A 25087-nucleotide genomic window follows, 5' to 3' on the forward strand; every position below is an offset into this window, starting at 1 on the left:
AATGCAGTCTTACCAGTACCTTGACTTTAGCCCAGTGAAAATCATTTTGGACTTCAGACCTCCAGAATTCTAAGATAATAAATTTGTGTTGTTTTAAGCCCCTAAGTTTGTGGGAATCTGTTACAACAGTGCTGAAGAAAGTTAGAGCAAATGTTTGGATGAGAACAAGTATGGAAGCCAGAGTCAAGAGGGCAGGTCATGGAATAGATGATGTAAATTCTGGAAGGCAGATCAGGCAAGAATTAGGAAAGCCAAAGGAAGAAGAAGGTCAGGACAAAGAAAGTAGAAGAACTGACATGCATTACTAATAACCACAATCACACTTGATAATGGAGCATCAGGCCAGGGGACTGATCCTAACATAGGGAGCCCAGACCCTGTAAGGGGAATACTCTTGGAAGCATGCTGTCCAGTTAGAATATGTGTGGGCAGAAGAGAGTGGCATCATCTGGCAAGAATATCCATATAGAGTTGCCTGCAATGTTCACATTACTCACTCTTCAGGTTAAGGCATTTAAGGTTCTCGACTTCAAGTTCAAGTTTCATACTAGTTTCATACTAGTATCACCTACTTAACACAGAACTTGTTAAAAAGATGTCCTAATGAGTCACCTCACAGGGTCTGAGAGAAAGACCCCAAGACTGATATGTGCAGATAAGAAATATTTACAGTATGGAGCGTCTGGTAGGCACAAGTACTGAGCCTGGCATGTGGTAAATGCAACAAATGTCTGTTGAATGGGTGAAGGAATAGATGAGTGAATGAAAACACTGAAAACTCAGAAAGTTTGTAGGACATGATAACTTAAAGAAAGAAGGATGGACAAAAATGGCATGGGACTCCAAAGGCAATCTTGGCCCACTGCCCTGAGGGCTAGTCATGGACAATACTTCCCTGTGACTGGGCTGGTGTGTTCTTTTATAGCATTTATCTCCTTTCATAGATAACTTTATTTTTTTTTAAGATTTTATTTATTTATTTGACAGAGAGAGCAAGAGAGCACAAGCAGGGGTAGAGGCAGGCAGAGGGAGAAGCAGACTGACCACTGAGCAAGGAGCCCGATGCAGGATTCAATCCCAGGACCCTGATCATGCCCTGAGCTGCAGGCAGCCACTTAACCAACTGAGCCACAGGGAGGGGCCCCATAGATAGCTTTATTATTTCCAATTTCTAATTTCAAAAGTAATACATCTAAAAGGAAAGGAAAAAAATGCATGTAATCTCATCACCCCAACATAACTATTTTGGAGCATTGACTTTTAGTCTTACGTCTTTGTCTATAACTCTGCTTATGTCTGTGTCTCAATCTCTTTCTTTCTCGTGTGTGTGTGTGTGGTATTTTAAAATGTTATATAACTCTTTTTACTATTCTATAAATTGTTTTTATGTTTTTAAACCCAGTACATATTGTGGTTACTTTTCGAGGTCAATAAATATTCTATTACAATATGATTTTATATAACTACATAATATCTCAACCTATGAGTATATGTAATTTATTTAACGAATCTCCTACTGCCTTTTTCTTATAATTTTCCATCATCAAAAACAGTGGTGCAGTGACACTTTTTATAGTCAGTGCTTTATACACATCTCTAATTATTTCCTTAAGGTAACTTCCTACAAGTGGAATTGCACATTTTGTGGATTTAGATACATATTGTCATGTTACCCTATGAAGAGATTTACCTATTTGTATTCTGACTTGAGTATATAAAAGTTGTTTCCTCAAAACTTTGTCAACACAAGTTTTATCAATTTTTTAAATTTGCCAATGTAATGGATAGATTTAGTTTGTATCTGTTTGATTGCTAATGAAGGTAAGTATTTCTTCATCTATTTATTGGCCATTTTTTGTTTTTCCTTTGTGAATTACTCTTATGTCCCTTGTCCATTTTCCTATTTATGTTTTTATCTTTTCAAAATTAGCTTGTAAGAACTGTTCAAGTAGACAATCTGCTGCAAACATTTTCCCATTTGTTGTTTTCCTTTAATTTTTATTATGAATTTTTAGGCTACAAAAGGAACTTAATATATTTGTTTTTGTAGCATTAACTCATCTTTTCCTTCCATATTTTATGCCTTTACTTAGAAAGATGTTGCTATACAAGAATATATAAATACAATAAATACATATTTTTTTGTTATGTCATAGTTTCATTTTCACATTTTGATTGTTAAATTATCTAGCAATTTCTATTGAATTGTTTGAGGTAAGGGTCTTATTTTAGTTCACTCGTAGTAGATAGCTATTTATGAGATGATGAATTTTCACTAGAAATTCACTGAAATAAATCCAGAAAAGAGTGTACTGAACTCTCAAACAAATGAAGTAATTTTTTTCAAAACCTACATTGTCCATACTGCACCTTAGGTCTCAGTAAGTAATGGATTCTGATCTACAAACAACCCAGCATGCCAGCATTGGCAGGTGTACACATGAGCCAACCAAATAGCAATGCTCCTTTGCAAGCAAAAGGTCAGCTTCTCAGTGTGAAGTCTTCAGTTACAGACCCACATTCATTCTCAAATCACCCTGACACACAGAAAACAGACATATTTACTTTTCACATGATTCATGGGTGAATTTTGCTCTGATACAAAGTCAACAACCAGATCTCTCCTCAACAAGCTGAAGCATATGCCACACTGGATGAAAGGCTTTCTGGTAAACTTGGTGAGAGCAACAAGAAAAGAGGTATTTTAGAATAGAAGAAAACCCTCCTATTTCATTACACACACATTGTCCTTTGGACCTAAATACTCTCGGTTCTTAGTTATATTTCCTATAATATGTTACCAGGGCAAATGCTCAGGGAAATAACAGCTGGAGCCATTTGAGGGTTACTAATTACAGGGCATTGCAGGTACAATTTATAATTCTCCTTGACAGATGTGACCCATTATAGTAAACATTGTTGGCATGCTCTACAAGCCACATGCAGGCTGGGAATAGGTTGGTCCTTGAGTGGCACAGCTTTTCAGCAAGCTTCACCATTACAAGTAGCTCTGTACAAATGTAGGAGAAACAACTACTAACATGATATAATAGGAATATTTTTTTAAAGACCAATTGATTTAAAAATATTTCACTCTATCCATGAAGTATTGATATGCAAAGAAATGCCTAGACAGTTCTATTAGATTATTAACTACGTCTGTTTTTCAATACCACTAATTTCAACATTTGGGTTGAGAAGATTTTTCTGAGTCTGAGCCACAATGTTCCCATTATTTTAAAAATTAAAAAATATTTTCAGTGATTTTCCACCAGCTCATGCTGCAACTAAGTAAAATCTATATTATATAGAAATGAATGCTCAGTTCAAAGCATTTCAGGAAGAAGAAAAATGTCAAAACTATCATTGTCTCTATAGGCAAAACAGATAGCTGCTTGAGTGGCTTTTAGACTTTCCAGTCATTCCTGGAGGTATGGCCAGAGGGTTCCTCAGACATCAATAGAACTATTGTCCCCTTCACACAATGAAAAGACTCAAAGAAGAATCACATACACCTTTAATCATTATTATTTTTTCTAAGAGCTCCTTTAAAGATAAAACAAAAGGATAATTTATGTTTACAGTTCTGTGACACATAAAAAATATAATTAAAGTACTAAATCTCTCCAAAGAAATGTGATGTACAGAATTAAATTCAGCATTTATCTGGAAAGGAGTCCCCTCGGAGAAATCAGGTTGATATGTGAGGGATCAGTCTTGAAGTCCTGTTGCTGATTTTTTTTAAGAAATGGTGTTTTGGTTAACCCTACTCTGATTTCTCCTCACAACTGTCAGTCAGAATGAATTACAGGACCTATTACCTGAATCCCAAGATCTAGCCATATTAACAGACCCTGAGTTTTGTTCTTTGAATGCCATTTAGATCTGGACGTTGTTCTTTTCTATCATATTTCCAGCACCCTCTGACAAAGCAGAATTTAACATTTCCCACACAAGAGGGATATTTTTTTTTTGTAATGGATTTCAGAATACAGAAAGTTACACAGTTTGTTTATTTTTTAATCTTCTTTATTAGTTGCATAAAATTGTCAACAGCTTATGCTAGTCTTGAAAATATCAAGCTGACTTAAGAGAAATTTTCCTGACCTGGGTGGGAGTGGGGAGAGGAGATAAGAAAATGGAAGAATATGGGGATGGGGGGGGGGGGCAATATTTTTCTCCTAAAGGATTTCAATCTAATTTTTTTTTTTTTGGTGAAAGTATAGTTCATCTTTCTAACACATTATTGGCTCTAATAAGGATACCACAAACTCAAAAAGGTCAGAATATAAGCTTTAAAGATTGGGTATGTTATTTACAGACTTGGGCACTGACCACATTTGCATGCATGAATCTTGAAGAAGCATTTTTGGCTCAGCTCATGAAAAATCTATTTGGAGGCAATATATTTGAAAGTGCTGTCTTCCCTCCTTGTAGGATGGGAGCCCCAATCAATCTTCTGTGTTATGACCAGGTGTAAGTCATAAAATAGCAGTTATCGCAGGTTTTATGGAGCTGAGAGCTGGGACACTCATGAGGAGGATAAGTTCATAATAGACTTAAAGAGCAAACTATCCTTCAAGGTCTTAGGTTTCCATGGCAAGGCTGCTCCAGTGATCGGCAGCCTTATTTTTTTACCAATATTTCTTAGAAAAACACTTCTACATTTAACAACCCAGCTAGATAACAAGTATTTATTGTATTCAAAGCCTTGTATACCAGAAGATCTTTATCCACGGCTTTGAGCCTTCCTAAAAACTATATGTTCAGCAGCCTGCACCACATCTTTTCAGGTAATAAATCTTTTCTGTCTTAAATTTGTCTTTTGCAAGAATTCCAAAAGGGATCCTTAGCTATAAGTAATTGAAGTATGTCTTTAACATCCTGTACTCCATCACCCTAAAGAGCTGAATTCTTCCCTTGGCCAGCTGTCTCTAGCCCAATACCTTGATACTACATCAATCTAATCCACTGAACATAAATGTATAAAGTTCAGAACCATTTTAATTTCCTGTAGTTCATACTGTCTGATCTCCATGTATTAGCTAACTAAATTTTAATACCAGCCCATACTGGTATAATAATGGAAGGTGACCTAAAGTTGTTTTTTACAGGAAACTAGCATAGATGCACTTCTTCTGGATCCTTCTGGAAAAAGTGGTGTCTCCACCTTCGTTGTCTAATTTTTACTAATAGTAGAGAGAACCAAGGCAGGTTGGAGGGATGGGCAATAGGATAATAAGAGCACTACATGGGGTTAGATGTAGCCTCTTAAGATTTACATCAAATTAGATCAACTCACCTACCCAGATGTCTTTTCTGAGCTCTTAAAGAACAGAAACCATCCCCTGAATCAATCAATTAATTAAATATACAGGTTTCCTTTGTATAATTATCACTTTATTTAACAAATGTTGGCTCAGCCTCTCACCCTGTGGGCCAAGTCCTGTGCTGGGTGTTGGTGATACAGTGATAAATCAGACACAGGCCCAGCCCTCAAGTAGACTTCCTGGTGGGAAACACAATCAATGAAACAGAGAATCACAAGATTTTAAGGGCACTGTATCTGTGCTGAGAAGCTAGAAGGAAATGTTTTTGGAGGGAATGAATTCCATGTGTGTGACACTTAAGACTGTATAGCTCTGTTTTGGGGAAATATATCACTTAAAACAAAAAGTAAAATTATGCTACAAAATATGAAGAAAGCTGCCCCTTTGTCTGATTTTTCTGAAGTGAGTTTAATATGGATAAGAAGTTTTTCATGGAACCCCTGACAAACCCATGGCAAAGAGTCCCAAACTGAAATAGCTGAACTTTGAATTAACCAGAACAGCAGAGCCTCCCAGTGTTCCTGTGATCTGAAATACTACTTTTTCTGTATTTTTCTGTTTTTAATTGAGAGAAAATTAACATACAATAAAATGCACAGATTTTAAGTTTTTAGTTTGATACATTTTGACAAATGTAAACATCCTGGTAACCACCCCTCAAAACAAGATATAGAATATTCCCATCACTCCAGAAAGTTTCCCCTGCCTCTTTCCAGTCATTTCTATGTAGACACACACTCAGAGACAGTCACAGTTGTAAATTCTTCTATTACTGTGGATTAGTTTTTTCTGTTCTTGAACTTCATATGCAGGGAATCATACAGTTTATACTCTTTGCATCTGGGTGGACACACCAGCCTTTGGAACAGCACACTTGAAGGGATTAAAAGACTCAAAACAACATTAAAGAAGTGAGAAATAAATACAAAACAATCCCCCACTGCAGTGTTTCCATATCTCACTGTGTATATAAAAGTATCTATAGTTTATGTATTCATTTCACTGTCCTTCAGCCCTAAATCACTTAAGCCAAACTGTTTTCTCCACAAGAAAAATTCTCATATGTTCCAAGACACCCACGATCTTTCTTTGATGTGGCTTGGCATGCTATGCCTATTATGTCTTCCTCAAACAGGTTGCACTTGGCTCTACTTTCATGTAGCACATATCACTCAAAGTATGATCCCTCGATTTGATACATAATTTACATGATGATCAAAATTTCACTGTGCAACTGGGAAGGCTTCAAGGACACTGTTGTACTAGCATAGTATACTGGGTGAGAATGACTGGGGAGAGACATTCATGCCAAATGAAACAAGTGCATTTGCCTTCTTATGCCAGGTTTTGTTCTACCTTCACTTCCTTAGTAGGTCACTGAATAATACTGCCCATCATAACCGGTTGCACCAGTTGGATTTTCTCTGCCCCATTCAGCCCAGATGCTGCTGTTGTTTTCCACTCTTTAATCAGAATACAGAATGCCACATGCTGTGTGCATCAGAGAGAAAACAGAGCAGAAACGACAGTTCAATAGTGGAGTTAACTGAGAAGGGAAAGAAAGGATGCCATATACCCATGACTCAAGCCTTGTGTATTTCCTTCTTCCAACACTGGGAAACAGTTAAGATTATATGATATTTTGTATATATATAAAAGTAGAGATCTATTATGTATATATGTTTAAATATGAATACAATAGCCTGAGACCAAACACTGGTTCAAGATCACAAGAAATTCTCAGATATGTGACTGCTGTTTTCATTTATATTTTTGCCCTCAGTAGGTTATTTTTTAACAAAATCCCCTTCTGCTTCAATTTCTACCACTCCCTTAATGGATTACCAATTAACTTATTTATCTGTGAGGAAATGGGACTACTGACAGGCAAACACATTTTCAAACTTTCTTTGGAAACCCAGTCACACTTCCATTTCTTCTGTGGTTACAATCCTCTACAGGAGGAAGTTTCCACTTAACCCCAGTTTAGCAACTTGCTTCTTGTTCTTCCCTGCTAAATATTGAGCACTGTTAGCTCTTTAGTCTCAGGAAAGATGGGGACATCTAAAGCTAGCCTGGTTAAGAAACATATTTTAGAGAGTCTGGAAAGGTAAAGCAAAGAGTGTCCTTTGCCTTGAAGATTCCTAGATGTCCTGGATCTTGAATATGAGGGAAGTTCTGAGAGTTAATATGTTTTTTCAATATATGTTTTTGTGGAATAGCAATTTCCTACAGATACAAGTTACTGGATTCAGTTGTAGAAGAAAGAACCTCATGATAATCTCAACACCCTGGGTCTATGGAAACAAGAACACCATCCTTACTTTAGTTCCCTTGGGTACTAGAGGCCATTCAGCTCATTTAGCTTGGCCTAGAAGCTAAGGTTCCCCTGTCCAACCACCAAAGGAACTTAAAGCCAAGAGATCCCAGTTTACAGAATAGAGCTTCTCAGGGACCCAGCCCTGGTGCCAATATCTTAATGATGACGTTCTCCTACAGACTACCCCTGAACTGCGTCCCTAAGAGCAGAGTGAAGGGTAGCAGGTGGCTGATTCTAGGGCTTGTCAAAAGGCAAGCAAAGTTTCCCCCTGTTCTAGGCCCATGAAGCCTTGTTGGCATTTTTCTAAGGTTTGTTTCAAAAGGGTATGTAGTTGTATGTATAAATTGAAAGAAATCTGGGAGAATACAGAAGACAAGAAACTCGGGTGCCATTTACCATTATCTTGATAAAATGGCAGTGACACACACTCCGCCTGCCACAATTAGAGTGATAAATGTCTGTTTCTTTGAGGCTTGAAAGTCAATTATGTAGATTATTTGGAGAATACTGACAGATGGCTTTCTTCCCCAAATGAGACAATCAAGCTGAACTTTGAAATGTGCTTAAAAAACACTGTCATTTCTCAAACAGAGGAGGTCTCCCTAAGAGGCTGACCAGAGGACTGGATAAAATTTTGCCATTGGCCACTTTTGATGAACCTGCCCTTTGGTCTTTTTTTCCCCTCAGATCTCCCTCTTCTCCCATCCTCAATGGAAGCTTTGCTTCTTTTCATCTTGTAGTCAAATATTGATCCTCCAACCTGTCCTCAAGGTTTTGATTAACACAGAAGATTGCCACGTAAGCAGTTTTTTGTTTGTTTTCAGCTAATTTGTTTTTTATTATTCACTTGCTGCAGTAAATCTTACTTTTATTGTCCAACCACTGAACAGAAAAAAATGGATTGATTTGAGTAACTAAATAATTCAAGCTGCAATGTGTAGTGAAGTGTGGGGGGAGAAAGGAAGTATTGCGGGGAGTCTAAGAAGCTTGATGCAACACTGCCCTTCTTTCTTCTTAGTTCTCTCCTGATCCCTAACCCAGGTTACAATTTTGATTAGATTGTGAGGGGGTTTAAGGAGGTGGCATTGTGGTGCTGCAGCAGTGATTTAAAGCAATAAAGGTTTAAAAAATGATTGTTTAAAAAGTCTTCCCTCACCAAAAAAATTAGAGATTCATTAAATGAGATCTGTTGCTTGTTACTTTTCATTATATTAACGAATTCACTTTGCACAATTATTTCAATCCTGAGGTGTATTTATTTTTTATTCCTAATGGCACAAACCAATCTTCTCCACTGATGTTTACTGGTGACACCAAGTAGTTGGAAAAGTTTTGATGAAAACAACCCAAGAGAATAGAGCAAAAGATATATAGATGTAAAATTGAACAAATCAAGCAAAAGGCAGCTTAACTTGTTTGTTAAAGGCATCAATTTCAGGATGGGGAGAAAGGGAGAAATAGTGGAGGAAGAAAGAAGAGAAAAACAAGAATGAAGGGGTATTTGTCTCCAGCCTCTATCATCTGCCCATCCCGTCATCTTTCCCCTCAGGTACTCAGTATGCTCAGGCTTCCTTAAACAAAATACAAACACACAAGCTATAAATAAAAACATTGATAGGGTTCACTACATGAAAATGTAAAACTTCTATATACAAAATACATCATAAACACATTAAAAAATAAACCACAGGTTGGACTTACAAGGTGTATAACTGACAAAAGATAGAGATCTAAAATATATAATGAATATCCACAAATCTATAAGAAAATCAATATAATAGGAAGATGGGCGAAAGACTTGAGAAGTCATTTTACAGAAGAGGAAATTCAAATGCCCAATATACATATGAAAATACATTCAACCTCAATAGTTATCAAGATAACACTACAAATTAAAACAGTAAGTTACCATTTTCACTACTGGAAAAATGCAAAGTCTAACAATACCATACATTTTCAAGAAAACAGAGAAAGAAGGAATTTAATAACGCTGGTCCAATTTCATATACTTTGGGATGTTTGGCAAAACTAGTCAATCTGAAAATGCACATTCTCTAATGCCCAGTAATTCCAATTCTAGTCATTTATCTTAGGAAAATTATTGTGCACACAAAGAAGTAGCATGTTCAAGGATATTTGCCACAGCATTTTAATAGGAAACAATCTAGATAATCATCAAAACAGAAATGAATAAATTGTGTTATAGTCATATAGTAATACAAATACAAAGCAGCAGGTAAAATGAATGATCTAGATATGCATGTATCAACATGAATAAACATAATCATAATGTTAAATGAAAAATGCAAGTTGCAGAATGATATGTATACAGGAAGCCATTTATATAAAGTTTAAAAAACAATAATACTGTATATTATCTGTGAATACACACACAAACACACAAAATACACTAACATGCATGGGAAGTATGCACACAAACTATGGGATACAGGATACCTCTAAAAACAGGGGAAAGCAATGTAATCAGAGAGGCTGAAGTACAAATGGGGCTATAATTTTAACACTTTCTTACAAAAAGGAATAAAAAGCAAGGTAGAAAGGGCAGGAGTGAATTAAAAAAGGAATACTTGGGAGCCCCTAGAGCTTACAAAATTGTTACTAGTTTTAGAAGAACCACTTTCCCCCTGTGAGCGGTACCCCTTCTGCCTTTTACAGATATATCCTAGTGCTTCAGTAGTTAGCACTTCTAACCTAGATGTTAAAACCTAAGCCTTTTGTTAGCCTCTAGTAATGCCCAAGTCAATTCCAAAGCAGGATTCAGAATTACACCACATCAAAAGAAAAACCCTCTATAACATATTAGTGGACAGAGGAGATTTTACTAGAGATTTTGTGGTGAGGAGGAGAAAAAAATTTACATCAAAGAGCAAATAACTAATCAAAATCCTCAAGGAAAAAAAAAATTCTCAAGGAATAGGCATTTCTCCCCCAAATTTTCCTCTTCAACAACTAGCTGCCAGTTTCTTCCTCCTTCTTGTTCCTGTCTTCATTCAACCTTTTCCCCCCTTTCTTGTCCAGATCAATTTAGCTCCATCCCATCTCTCAATCTTAGGCTGTAGCTAAACTGATAAGCTTCCAGCTATCTCACCAAAACTTTCAGCAAAAGTGGGTCTCTCCCTAGACTGGAAAACCATTATAAAACATTGTCCTAAAGAGACCATAATGAAATACTCAAAAATAGCTGAAGTGTTCTGATAAAATAAACAGACTGAACAGAAGTCAATTGTCAGTCACCTATTGTCAGTAAAAGCAAAAATAAACAGCAACTCAAACTCAATGGCTTTAAAGAATAACAATTTATTCTCATTCATGAGTCTGTAGATTAAGAGAGGATGGCTGATCTAGACTGGATTCAGCTGAGTAGTTCTGCTTCTAGCTGCAGGTCCAGCTGGGCTTGGCTCCTTGCTAAAAGGCTCAATCTGCTTATGTATATTTATTCTGGGACCCAAGCTGAAGGTATGACTCTTCTTATGGTGATGGCAGAGGCACAAAAGACACATGCATATTTCATGTCTCTGCTCACATCAGGTCTGTTGACATCCCATTGACCAAAGCAAATCATATGATTGGATTCAAGGGATATGAAGGTATATTCATCCCATGGAGATTGGAGGAGGTAGATATTTTTGAAGTGTAATCTAATCTACCATATCAATCAAAGTATGTCACTCCTGTGATGGAAACCTTTCATTTCTTACCTTCCTGGCAAATGTTTCCACTGTTTCCCCCACTAAACTTCTAGAAATCTTACAATGCTCTCTATAGGGAATAATGAATCACATCTTTACTGAAGTGAAGGAAATAAATGATGTTATTTGACTTGAAGAGGAATGGGTCTATGAGTAGAATGTGTGAGCAAATCATGTCATACTGATGGGTTAGGAAATCCCACAAATCACCCAGTGGGTCCACCAATTAAAAAAGTGTTATAAAGAACCCAGAGGGTCAAGGAAGATGAGGAGAGTCACTTTTAACAAATGGAAATTGTTCAAAGAGACAGTTTCAGTTCCTTGTTTTATTCATTCATTTATTCAATAAATATTTATTGAATACCTACTAGGGGGCAGGCACTGTGCTAAGGGCACATAGTGAGCAAAACAGCTAAGACACAACCAAATAGTGCAATAAAAGAAAGGAATATAGTGCTGCACTAGAGTAATGGTTGTGGGAGAGGAAAGGCAACTTATAGATACAGTGGCCAGGGGAGGCCTCACTGAAGAGGTAGCATTTAGGCTTAGACCTGAAAGGTAAGAAAAATCTAGCCACATGAAGAACTAGAGAAATCATGTAATCAAGAATTATAGATCAGAGTTTATTGCCTATAACTTTAATGAGAAAAGTTAAAGGAACAAAAGGCATTATATGATGGATGTCATTGTAACTGCTTTAGAGAAAGATGTTATGAGAAAGAAATCTATGGCATATAAAAAGGGAAGCAAAAGGCTAGAACAGGAGTACAGTAACACTTTGTCCTGTTGTTAGCCTCAGCATTATATCCTTTACTGAAAGGTGCCAAAGTATATTGCATCTAGCAACAAAAGATTGAAATATTGCCCAGCTCTGCTAGGGGATTGCCTAAATCAGTTTTTCAAGTATATCCACCAAGAATCTTGTTTCCTGGGATGTCAGTAAATGTTATGCAAAAATAAGTATAACACTGGATAGAATTAATCAGGTTTCTTTACCACAATGCTTCTTAGAACCCTAAAGTGTACTCACACAGATTGAGAACTTTTAAGAAGGAAACAGGCTGTGCTGTGTATTTTTCAAAATTTAATTGATCAGGGATTCCCCTCCACTGGCCACATTACAGACTGTTCCAAGGAGCACACTTTGACACTCAGGGAAATGCTGCACTGGATGATTTTCAAGGTCCAGTTTAGCTCCAAAAGGTTCTGTGATGAGCACAATCACCTCAGAGGGAGACCCTGTTGGTACCAGATTTTCTCTTAAAGGTTATGATCTATGTATGTAATCATACCTCAGTTAACCAAAAGAATTCAAATAAAGTACAATCCTAGTCCCCTTTATGCCAAAAGCTACTCTTTACTAAATACTGTAATAGCAAGATTGTAAAGTATATGTGTAGAATACAGGCTATGTTTAAACAGGGAAATGATTATCAACCAGATAATGAAGACAGGAATACTTTTCTGCTAAAGTCTGGGAGGGATGATGTAAAAATGAAATAGATTGAAAGAGCTGAAAACTCTAAGAATGGCACATTTTTTTATTTAAAATGCTCCCATGTTCATGTATTCTGAAATCATGCCAGAAGTTCAGGAAATAATCCATGATTAGGTGTGATTAAGTGAGAAGCATGGAACTAGCTAGCCCTTTGTCCTCTTCAGGAGACTATCCACATCAATCATTTCCAGATTATTTATTATCTTTCTTCATTTTGCACCATTTGGCTAGAAAAATGGTTAAGAATTTCTTTAAGCCACTTATAATTTACCATGTTAATGAGTGTGTCAGTTTTGTCGTTTCGCAAGTTATTTCCCAGGTAATAAACATTCATTCATTCTATCTTTCTATGCTTCTGCCAGTCTTAACAGATAAAATCCAGGGCACTGGAGTCGACCATGTGCATCCAGATTACTGAGAACATTCGTTTTGTCCCCAGACTGTGTGACCTTGAGAAAGTCCTTACTTGACTAGACCTCAATTTCCTCAACTGTAAAATAAGTGATTTGGACTGGATATTTGCTAAAGTTCCTCCTAGGTTTAAAATTCTCTGATTCTGTTTTGCTTTCTAATTCAAATTACTAGAAAACTATACACTTTATTTAAAAAATCCTCCTTCTACCTACACACATTCTATTCTCTAAATACATTTTTAAAATTCTTAAACTATCAAATTTTAGATACATAAAAAGAGAATTAAATAGCCCAGAACATTCAGACTAACAATTCTTTCATTAATTAATGTAATTTCAGGTGGAGACGAAAAAAATGAAATAAAAGCTGGAGTGATGACAATTTAATAGCTTATAATTTTAAGTGGACAGCCTAAATATCAGCTTCTCTGGCTTCTCATGTGCACTTTAATTTTACCAATATCTTAGTCTCTCACTAATGATATTTTAACCAACCACTGGTACTTATTAAGCATTTATATACAGAATGTCCATCCCTGTACTAGTTGCTGAAAAGGATTAAAACAGACTTTACTGACTTCAAAAAGCTTCAATTGGGGCTAGGGAAACAAAATTTGGCCCCAAGAAACAATTAGAGACTAACACCAGACAATATACAATTAGGTGCCAAATTGTGTGGTATAAGCAAGCAGTTGTCAACTTTTTTCCTCTCTACAACATATATAATGAACATGTTCCCTATACTTGGAATAGAGTAGGGACTCAATAAATATCTACAGAATGAATATATGAATGAATCTTTACATGCTAAGATATTCATACAAGAGTATTCAGGATTCTGATAACTCAAGCTCTTCTCTCACATCCAAGAAATTATATCCATCTGAGTACAAGTGGTTTAAACAGATGTCTATCATATGACTAATCCATTTGAATACACACACATACACATATACATATATACATATATAATCCCTCTCAAAATAAATTTATTATTATTACCAAATTAAGATGCAATTCACAATTGGTGTTGTAACATCATAGTTGAGAACACTCGGCAGAGACTATAGGTGCTGTAAGAGCTCAGCAAAAACACAGACTATAGAATGAAGCAGTTCCCAAATGCCTTCATGGAGGAGGCAAAGGAAAAAAGACTTCTTAAAAATAGGTACAAGGTATAGGAAGGCCATGAGGAGTGGGGAGGATAGAATAAATATAAAGTGAGCAGGAAGCAGTGAGGATGCAGACTTGAAGTGGGGGATCTTTGTTAGAAAGCAAAAGGAAACAAGTTTGGATAGATGAAGTATGACCGAAATATTTGGAGTTGATCCAATGGCAACAGAGAGCTATTACAAAAACTCAAAGAAAGTCTAGCAGAAAAAGGGTTTGTGAGCTCTGTATGTCTATTTATGTATGAATATAAGACACAGGGTGAAAGATGAGCAGGGCAAGATTTATCTTCTTTATAGACCTTTTCTAAAGGGATGGCAACTGAAGCCTGGCATTTTAATACCATTTTATGAGGCTTCATACATTTTAATTAATGTTAAACTGATTTATACCCTGAGGGGTTATACACAAATGGCACAATCAAATAAAATAAAGGAAGACACATGTGCACAAGTTTGCATGTGTCTATATGTATTTATAGACACATCCTTCAACTGCATTTGACTGTGCTTCTGTTATAAGTGCCAAGTTCCACCCACACCCCACTCTTCCTGGCTTCAATCAGGAAGGAAGAATTAACAACACATGATGATTTGGGGGGTTTATTGCCCATTATTTGATCTAAAACAACTTGAACAGTATAAAAAAGGTGCTGCTCTAAGAAGAAAAAGATTAGTCATGTAGCCATTTTGCTGGCCCCTCTGTTGTGCTTTCAACTGTAAGCTATATTTATTTTTTCCATCCTAAAATCAAGTTTCTTAAAAGCTTGCCATGTAACTTAATGCAATAGCTTGCACTTTTCCTTTGGGAAGGAAGAAAACAAAACTTTCCTTACATGGTAACAGAGAAAATGTTGCTCAGTTGGAAATGCATGTGTGTATGTTGCAGGGGGGTGCAAGGAGATGACAGAAGGATGACAAAAGAATAAAATGGTTGGCTTTTCACTCCGGAAAACAGTATGGAGTTTCCTCAAAAAGTTAAAAATAGAACTACCCTAGGACCTAGCAACTGCACTACTAGGTATTTATCCAAAGGATACAAACATAGTGATTCAAAGGGGCACAGGCACCCCAATGTTTATAGCTGCAACATCCACAATAGCCAAACTATGGAAAGAGCCCAGATGTCCACTGACAGATGAATGGATAAAGAAGATGTGATATATATAACATCTATATCTATATATATGTATACACACACACACACACACACAATGGAATATTACTCAGCCACCAAAAAGAATGGAATCTTGCCATTTGCAATGATGTGGATGGAACTAGAGGGTATTATGCTAAGTGAAATAAGTCAGTCAGAGAAGGACAAATACTATATGACTTCATTCATATGTGGAATTTAAGCAACAAAACAGATGAACATAGGGAAAGGGAAAGAAAAATAAAATAAGATAAAAACAGAGGGAGGCAAACTATAAGAGTCTCTTAACTATAGGAAACAAACTAAGAGTTGCTGGAGGGGAGGTGGGTGGGCATGGGGTAAATGGGTGATGGGCATTAAGGAGGGCACTTGATGTAATGAGCACTGCGGGTTATACGCAACTGATCACTAAATTCTACCCCTGAAACTAATAATACAGTATACGCTAACTAAATTGAATTGAAATATTTTTTTTTTTAAATAAATGGTTGGCTTTTCTAACCTCATAATCCCCAATAGTAACTACAAACAGACCTCCCATAAATGCAGGAGAGGAATTAGAAGCATACAAGAAATAAGTCTTTGAATTTATAAAGCACAATGCTTTTTATCTTTTCTCACTCTTGATCCTTATAATACAAAGGGCAGGGATTGTTTTGTCCTTTATTTGACAAAGGAAGAAACCAAAAAGGGGGTGCCTGGGTGGCTCAGTCATTGGGTGTCTGCCTTCGGCTGGGGTCGTGATCCCGGGGTCCTGGGATCGAGCCCCGCATCGGGCTCCTTGCTCAGCAAAGGTCCTGCTTCTCCCTCTCCCACTCCCCATTTATGTTCCCTCTCTCACTGTGTTTCTCTCTGTCAAATAAATAAATAAAATCTTTGAGGAAAAAAAAGAAACCAAAATTAAGAAATCTTGAGTGACTTGCCTAAGATCTCACAGACAGGCCACATATACACTTTTAGAACAACTTTACAGAGATATAATTCACTACCATGACATTCATCATTTAAAATGTTTTTTTAGTATATTCACAAGGTTGTGTAAGCATCACTGTTATCTAATTCCAGAACATTTTGTCACCCCAAAAAGAGACCTCATACCCATTAACAGTCACTCTTCACCTCCTACCTTCTCCCAGTCCCTGGAAAATACCAATCTACTTTATGTCTCTATAGATTTGCATATCTGGGACATTTCATATAAATGGAATCATACAATGCGTGGCCTTTTGTGTCAGGTGTCTTTCACTTAACATACTGTTTTCAAGGTTCATCGATGTTATAGCATGCATCATGTTTTTCTATGCCCAAATAATATTCTACTGCACACATATAACACATTTTTTATCCACTCATTAGTTGATGGACATTTGGATTGTTTTCAGTTTGTGAACATTGGTTTTCATTTCTCCTGTCTAGGAGTGTATTTGCTGGGCCATATGGTAATTATATGTTTAACTTTTGTGAAGAACTACCAAGCTGTTTCCCAAAGTGGCTGGCAATCCCACCAAGGAAGGACTGAGGATTCTAATTCCTCCACATTTTGCCAATACTTTATTATCTGTATCTTTATAATAGCCATCCTATTGTACCAGAAGTGGTTTCTTACTGTGGTTTTGAATTATATTTCTCGATAGCTACTGATGTTGAGCATCTTTTCATGGCGCATTCATATCTTTTTTTATAAAAATATCTATTCAAATTCTTTGCCAAAATTTGAATTAGATTATTCACCTTTTTATTATTGAATTGTAAGAATCCTTCATGTATTCTGTATACAAGTCCCTTATCACATACATGATTTGCAAATATCATGCATTTGCTGGGTAATCTTTTCACTTTCTTGATGGTGTTTTTGAGGCACAAACTTTTTCTTTTTTTGATGAAGTCCAATTTGTCTATTTTCTTCTCTGGTTGCTGGTGCTTTTGTTGTCATAGCTAAGAAACCATTGCCTTCCCCAAAGTTATGAAGATTTACTCCTATATTTTCCCAAAAGTGTGTTTTTTTTTTTAAGATTTTATTTGAGAGCAAGAGAGAGAGCACACAAGAGCGAGATGAGTTGGGGGGAGGGTCGGGGGAGAGGGAGAAGCAGACTCCCCACTGAGCAGGGAGCCCACCTGTCAGGGCTCAATCCCAGGACCCTGGGATCATGACCTGAGGCAAAGGCAGATGCTTAACCACCACCCAGGTGACCCGCCAAAAGAGTTTTAAAGCTTTAGGTCTTATATTTAGGTTATTGATCCATTTTCAGTTAATATGTGTATATGGTGTTTTGTAGAGAAACAAATGCATTCTTTTGCATGTGGATATCTAGTTGTCCTGGCACAATTTGAAAAGACTATTCTTTCCCTTATTAAATTCTCTTGGCACTTTAGGGGCACCTGTGCGGCTCAGTTGGTTAAGCATCCCACTCTTGATTTTGCTCAAGTCATGATCTTAGGGTTGTGAGATCAAGCCCTGCATTGGGCACTGTGCTGGGCATAGAGCCTGCTCAAGATTCTCTCTCCCTCTCCCCCTCCCCCACCCTCTCTCTCTCAAAAAAATAATAAATAATAAAAAAATTCTCTTGGCACTTTTGGCAAAAATCCAAAAATGGGTTTATTCTTGAAACCTCAATTCTATTCCACTAACCTATACGTCTATCCTTTTTTAGGTATCATATCATCTAGATTACTGTGGCCTTGTAGTAAGTTTTAATACCAAGACATATGAGTCCTCCAATTTTTTCTTCTTGAAGATTGTCTTTGCTATTGTGGGTTCTTTGCATTTCCATATGAATTTTATGATTAGCTTGTCAATTCCTGCAAAGAAGCCAACTGAGATTTGTTAGGAATCATATTGTATCTGTTGATCAGTTTGGGGAGTATTGTCATATTGACAATATTAAATCTTCTCATCCATGAACATGGGATGTCTTTCCATTCATTTTTATCTTCTTTAATTTCTCTCAGTGACATTTTATAGTTTTCAGTGTACACATTTTTCATTTCCTTTGTTAAATTTATTCCTAAGTGTTTTATTCTCTTTCATGCTATTGTAAATGGGTTGTTTTTTTAAGTTCATTCTCAGATTGTTCATTGTTGGTGTTACAAAATTCAATTGATTTTTGTATATTGAGCTTATATCTTACAACCCTGCTGAACTTGTTTATTCTAATAGTTTTTTGTGGGTTCCTTAGGATTTTCTATGTAAAAGATTATATCATCTGTGAATAGATATTTTTTTTATTCTTATGTTAATCCCCATACATTACATCATTAGTTTTAGATGTAGTGTTCCGTGATTCATTGTTTGTGCATAACACCCTGTGCTCCATGCAGAATATGCCCTCCTCAATACCCACCACCACGCTAACCCATCCTCCCACCCCCCTCCCCTCTAGAACCCTCAGTTTGCTTTTCAGAGTCCATCGTCTCTCATGGTTCGTCTACCCCTCCGATTTCCCCCGCTTCATTCTTCCCCTCCTGCTACCTTCTTCTTCTTCTTTTTTTTTTCCTTAACATATATTGCATTATTTGTTTCAGAGGTACAGATCTGAGATTCAACAGTCTTACACAATTCACAGTGCTTACCAGAGCACATACCCTCCCCAGTGTCTATCACCCAGTCACCCCATCCCTCCCACCCCACCCCCCACTCCAGCAACCTGAATAGATATTTTTATTCCTTCCTTACAAATCTAGATGCATTTCATTTCTCCTTCTTTCATAATTGCCCTGGCTAGAACCATTAGCACAATGTTGAAGAGAAGTTATAAATTTGGGCAAACTTGTTTTGTTCCTGATTCTAGAAGTAAAATATCCTGATTTTCACCATTGAGTATAATGTTAAATGTTGGCTGTGAGTTTTTCATAGATAGCATTTATCAAGTTGAGCAAGTTCCCTTCTAGTCTATTTTGGCAGATAGCATATTGAGATTATACTAGGAATTAGGTCTTTCACTCTGAGTTGAATGTGCTTTCCATTATACACTTTTGCCTGCCCCTATTTCCTGTTTTGTTTAAGCACAGATTGAAATACAAATTTTCAGGACTTCAGTTGATACAGCAAACTTTGAACCAAATCTAAATTTCAACATAGATGATAGATAGATGATAGCTAGATGATGGAATCAAATAAGCAAATTCAAAATAAACTTTATTCCAAATACGATTTCTCTTTCTGAATCTTAGGACAATTTTGGATTCCTTGACTATACTTATCTTTGTCATAGCTCATGTGACAATACTAAACAAAAACTACACCCAGGTCCTTTGGCTGGTAGGGAAGCAGAATAAACTGAGACCAAGAAGACACACTCCTCAAAGACTTTGACTCTGCATAGAGACTAACTTCAGATTCTGGGCTCAGAAAGCATACCTTTAAAACAGAAAAGCATCTGTGATGGTTGGTTTTATGTGTCAACTTGACTGAGCTAAGGGGTGCTCAGACTAAACATTATTTCACAGTATGTCTATGAGGATGTTTCCAGATGACATTAGCATTTGAATCAGTGGTGGACATCATCCAATCAGTTGAGGACCTGAATAGAACAAAAAAGTAGAGGAAAGAGGAATTCACCCCTCTTTGCTTTCTGCCTGCCTGCTTGAGCTGGGACATCAGTCTTCTTCTGCCCTTAGAATGGAATTTATGCCATCAGCTCTCCTGGTTCTCAGGCCTTCAAACTCAGACTGGTATTACACCACTGACTTTCCTTGTTCTCTAGTTTGCAGATGGCAGATCATGGAACTTCTCAGCTTTCATTATTGTGTGAAGACAATACTATTTCATGATAGCGAAGACACACAAGGTTTTATTAGGTCATATCACATATTGACATATATGAATCAATAGGAGTTTATATATATATAGAGAGAGAGAGAGAAATACATCTTATATATATGTTTAACAGATTATTATATATATGTAAACAGATTATATATATATATATATGTTATGTTTATAATCTGTTTCTCTGGATAACCCTGACTAATACAGCATCCAAAGGAGAATGGTCCTAGGCCTTCCATAGAAACATCTCTTGAGCCAGGATTCAAATTGTGATTCTGATCCTGGGGGAAGGAAAAAGTAGACAGGAGCATCAGACAGTGTAACCAGATCACTGGGTATGAGGACTGATCTAATTCCAGGCTTCACAAAGCTGGTCAGGAGTATTCAGGAGGTGCAGAGAGACACTATTAATAAACGCCTTGACTCTAACAGAATTGACTCAGTACTGCAGCAGTTTTAATATGACCATATGTTCAACAAGGAAGAGTGAATAGAAACAGAGGCAAGTGATAATAATCTTTACCTATTTCAAAAGAATACATCATTGACAACATAGTTTCTACTGGGCTCCATAGCTTCAAATAAGTATTTCCATATATCCCAATATCCCTCTTTATCTTACCATGTACACTTCCCTTCTGCTCCTGTCCCTTGAGTACCTCCCACTCTCAATTATCAACCTGAATACTGTACACCTCACTCTACCACCCAGCCCACATTCACATACCCAACGCTGTCAGATTAGAAGGGAAAGAATTCAAATTTTTCCACCATGTCAAGACTATTCAGTAAGGTGAGGTATTCTGGCAACAGAGGGCCACATATAAATACCACCTACACACTTTGGAACACCCTAATGGAACTCTTACTACTTAGAAGTATTCTATATTAACAGGGTAGCCACATTCCTTTCAGGAGTTTGAGAAAGAGGGGCGCCTGGTGGCTCAGTCATTAAGCATCTGCCTTTGGCTCAGGTCGTGATCTCAGGATCCTGGGATCAAGCCCCGCATTGGGCTCCCTGTTCCAAGGGAAGCCTGCTTCTCCCTCACGTGCTCCCCCTGCTTGTGTTCCTTCTATCGCCATATCTCTCCCTGTCAAATAAATAAATAAAATCTTTTAGGGGCGCCTGGGTGGCTCAGTCATTAAGCGTCTGCCTTCAGCTCAGGTCATGGTCCCAGGGTCCTGGGATCGAGCCCCACATCGGGCTCCCTGCTCAGCGGGAAGCCTGCTTCTCCCTCTCCCACTCCCCCTGCTTGTGTTCCCTCTCTCGCTGTGTCTCTCTGTCAAATAAATAAAATCTTTAAAAATAAATAAATAAATAAATAAATAAATAAATAAATAAATAATAAATAAATAAAATCTTTTAAAAAAAGAAGAAGTTTGAGAAAGACCTCTAGGGTTGAAGAATCCATTTACAAGAATATTTTTAAAAGGTTAAAACCATCAGCAGATCCAAAATAGAATCAGCATCTACTTCAACAGAGAGTAGTAAGACTCTCCATGACTAAACACACCCTGAAAAGGTACAAATGTAATGAATGAAGTAAAGCATCTCCTGAATTACAAAGGACTAGAAGGAAGCTTCTAAAGGTCATTTTTCTAGTCTAGGAAGTATTGGGAAAACAAAGGACAAAATATTGTGTAAAAAAATCAAATACCTATAGCATGATTTTCATTAATGAAATGAATTCCTAAATATGGTGCAAGTAAATTGAACTCCTGAAAACCAAACTCTACCTTCTTCACTACCTCTCCAAGGTGTTTCCTCTCTATTGTAGATGAACTTCCATGAACATTTGGGGTTTTTTTTATGTTATGTTAATCACCTACATTACATCATTAGTTTTTGATGTAGTTTTCCATGATCCATTGTTTGCATATAACACCCAGTGCTCCATTCAGTACGTGCCCTCTTTAACACCCATCACCAGGCTAACTGATCCCTCCACTGCCCTACCCTCTAGAACTCTGTTTGTTTCTCAGAGTCCATGGTCTCTCATGGTTCGTCTCCCCCTCTGATTTCCGCCCCTTCATTTTTCCCTTCCTACTATCTTCTTTTTTATTTTTTAACATATAATGTATTATTTGTTTCAGAGGTACAGGTCTGTGATTCAACACTCTTACACAATTCACAGCACTCACCATAGCAAATACCCTCCCTAATGTCTATCACCCAGCCACTCCATCCCTCCCACCCCCCACAACTCCAGCAACCCTCAGTTTGTTTCCTGAGATTAAGAATTCCTCATATCAGTGAGGTCATAAGATACATGTCTTTATCTGATTGACTTATTTCGCTCAGCATAATACCCTCCAATTCCATCCACATCATTGCAAATGGCAAGATCTCATGCCTTTTGATGGCTGCATAATATTCCATTGTATATATATATAACACTTCTTCTTTATCCATCCATCTGTCAATGGACATCTTGGCTCTTTCCATAGTTTGGCTATTGTGGACATTGCTGCTATAAACATTGGGGTACATTTACCGCTTCGGGTCCCTACATTTGTATCTTTGGGGTAAATATCCAGTAGTACAATTGCTGGGTTGTATGGCAGCTCTATTTTCAACTTTTTGAGGAACCTCCATACTGTTTTCCAGAGTGGCTGCACCAGCTTGCATTCCCACCAACAGTGTAGGAGGGTTCCCTTTTCTCTGCATCCCTGCCAACATCTGTCCTGCCCTGACTTGTTAATTTTAGCCATTCTGACTGGTGTGAAGTGGTATCTCACTGAGGTTTTGATTTGGATTTCCCTGATGCCAAGTGATGTTGAGCACTTTTTCATGTGTCTGTTGGCCATTTGGATGTCTTCCTTGGAAAAATGTCTGTTCATGTCTTCTGGCATTTCGTGATTGGATCATTTGTTCTTTGGGTGTTGAGTTTGATAAGTTCTTTATAGATTTTGGATACCAGCCCTTTATGTGATATGTCATTTGCAAATATCTTCTCCCATTCTGTCGGTTGTCTTTTGGTTTTGTTGACTGTTTCTTTTGCTGTGCAAAAGCTTTTTATCTTGATGAAGTCCCAATACTTCATTTTTGTCCTTGCTTCCCTTGCCTTTGGCAATGTTTCTAGGAAGAAGTTTCTGTGGCTGAGATCGAATCAGCATCTACAGGTTGCTGCCTGTGTTCGCCTCTAAGATTTTGATGCACTCCTGTCTTACATTTAGGTCTTTCAATCATTTTGAGTCTATTTTTCTGTGTGCTGTAAGGAAATGGTCCAGTTTCATTCTTCTGCATGTGGCTATGCAATTTTCCCAACACCATTTGTTGAAGAGACTGTCTTTTTTCCATTGGACATTCTTTCCTGCTTTGTCAAAGATGAGTTGACCATAGAGTTGAGGGTCCATTTCGGGGCTCTTTTGTCTGTTCCATTGATCTATGTGTCTGTTTTTGTGCCAGTACCATACTGTGTTGATGATGACAGCTTTGTAATAGAGCTGGAAGTCTGGAATTGTAATGCCACCAGCTTTCCTTTGCTTTTTCTACATTCCTCTGGCTATTCGGAGTCTTTTCTGGTTCCATACAAATTTTAGGATTCTTTGTTCCATTTCTTTGAAAAAAGTGCATGGTATTTTGATGCGGATTGCATTGAATGTGTAGATTGCTCTAGGTAGCATTGACATCTTCACAATATTTTTTCTTCCAATCCATGAGCATGGAACGTTTTTCCATTTCTTTGTGTCTTCCTCAATTTCTTTCATGAGTATTTTATAGTTTTCTGAGTACAGATCCTTTGCCTCTTTGGTTAGATTTATTCCTAGGTATCTTATGGTTTTGGGTACAATTGTAAATGGGATCGACTCCTTAATTTCTCTTTCTTCTGTCTTGTTGTTGGTGTATAGGAATGCCACTGACTTCTGTGCATTGATTTTATATCCTGCCACTTTACTGAATTCCTGTATGAGTTCTAGCAGTTTTGGGGTGGAGTCTTTTGGGTTTTCCACATAAAGTATCATGTCATCTGCAAAGAGTGAGAGTTTGACTTCTTCTTTGCTGATTTGGATGCCTTTTATTTCTTTTTGTTGTCTGATGGCTGTGGCTAGGACTTGTAGTACTATGTCGAATAGCAGTGGTGATGGTGGACATCCCTGCCGCATGCCTGACCTTAGGGGGAAAGCTGTCAGTTTTTCCCCATTGAGAAAGATACTTGCTGTGGGTTTTTCATAAATGGCTTTTATGATATTGAGGTATGTACCCTCGATCCCTATACTCTGAAGAGTTTTGATCAAGAAAGGATGCTGTACTTTGTCAAATGCTTTTTCTGCATCTATTGAGAGGATCATATGATTCTTGTTCTTTCTTTTGTTAATGTATTGTATCATGTTGATTGATTTGCAGATGTTGAACCAACCTTGCAGCCCAGGGATAAATCCCACTTGGTCATGGTGAATAATCCTTTTAATGTACTGTTGGATCCTATTGGCTAGTATTTTGGTGAGAATTTTTGCATCCATGTTCATCAGAGATATTGGTCTATAGTACTCCTTTTTGATGGGGTCTTTGTCTGGTTTTGGGATCAAGGTAATGCTGGCCTCATAAAATGAGTTTGGAAGTTTTCCTTCCATTTCTATTTTTTGGAACAGTTTCAGAAGAATAGGTATTAATTCGTCTTGAAATGTTTGGTAGAATTCCCCTGGGAAGCCATCTGGCCCTGGGCTTTTGTTTTTTGGGAGATTTTTGATGACTGCTTCAATTTCCTTAGTGGTTATAGGT

At 37.2% G+C, this 25087-nt stretch overlaps 1 protein-coding gene across 4 annotated transcripts in view; it reads right to left on the reverse strand.

Annotated features, from left to right (window-relative positions):
• SMARCA1 (SWI/SNF related, matrix associated, actin dependent regulator of chromatin, subfamily a, member 1) overlaps nt 1–25087 on the reverse strand; it is a 776730-nt gene that overhangs the window by 428903 nt on the left and 322740 nt on the right. The gene's annotated exons all lie outside the window — the stretch shown is intronic.

The sequence above is a fragment of the Mirounga leonina genome, unplaced genomic scaffold (genome assembly GCF_011800145.1).
Source record: "Mirounga leonina isolate KUSES-001 unplaced genomic scaffold, KU_Mleo_1.0 Mir_101664, whole genome shotgun sequence".
Taxonomy (NCBI): domain Eukaryota; kingdom Metazoa; phylum Chordata; class Mammalia; order Carnivora; family Phocidae; genus Mirounga; species Mirounga leonina.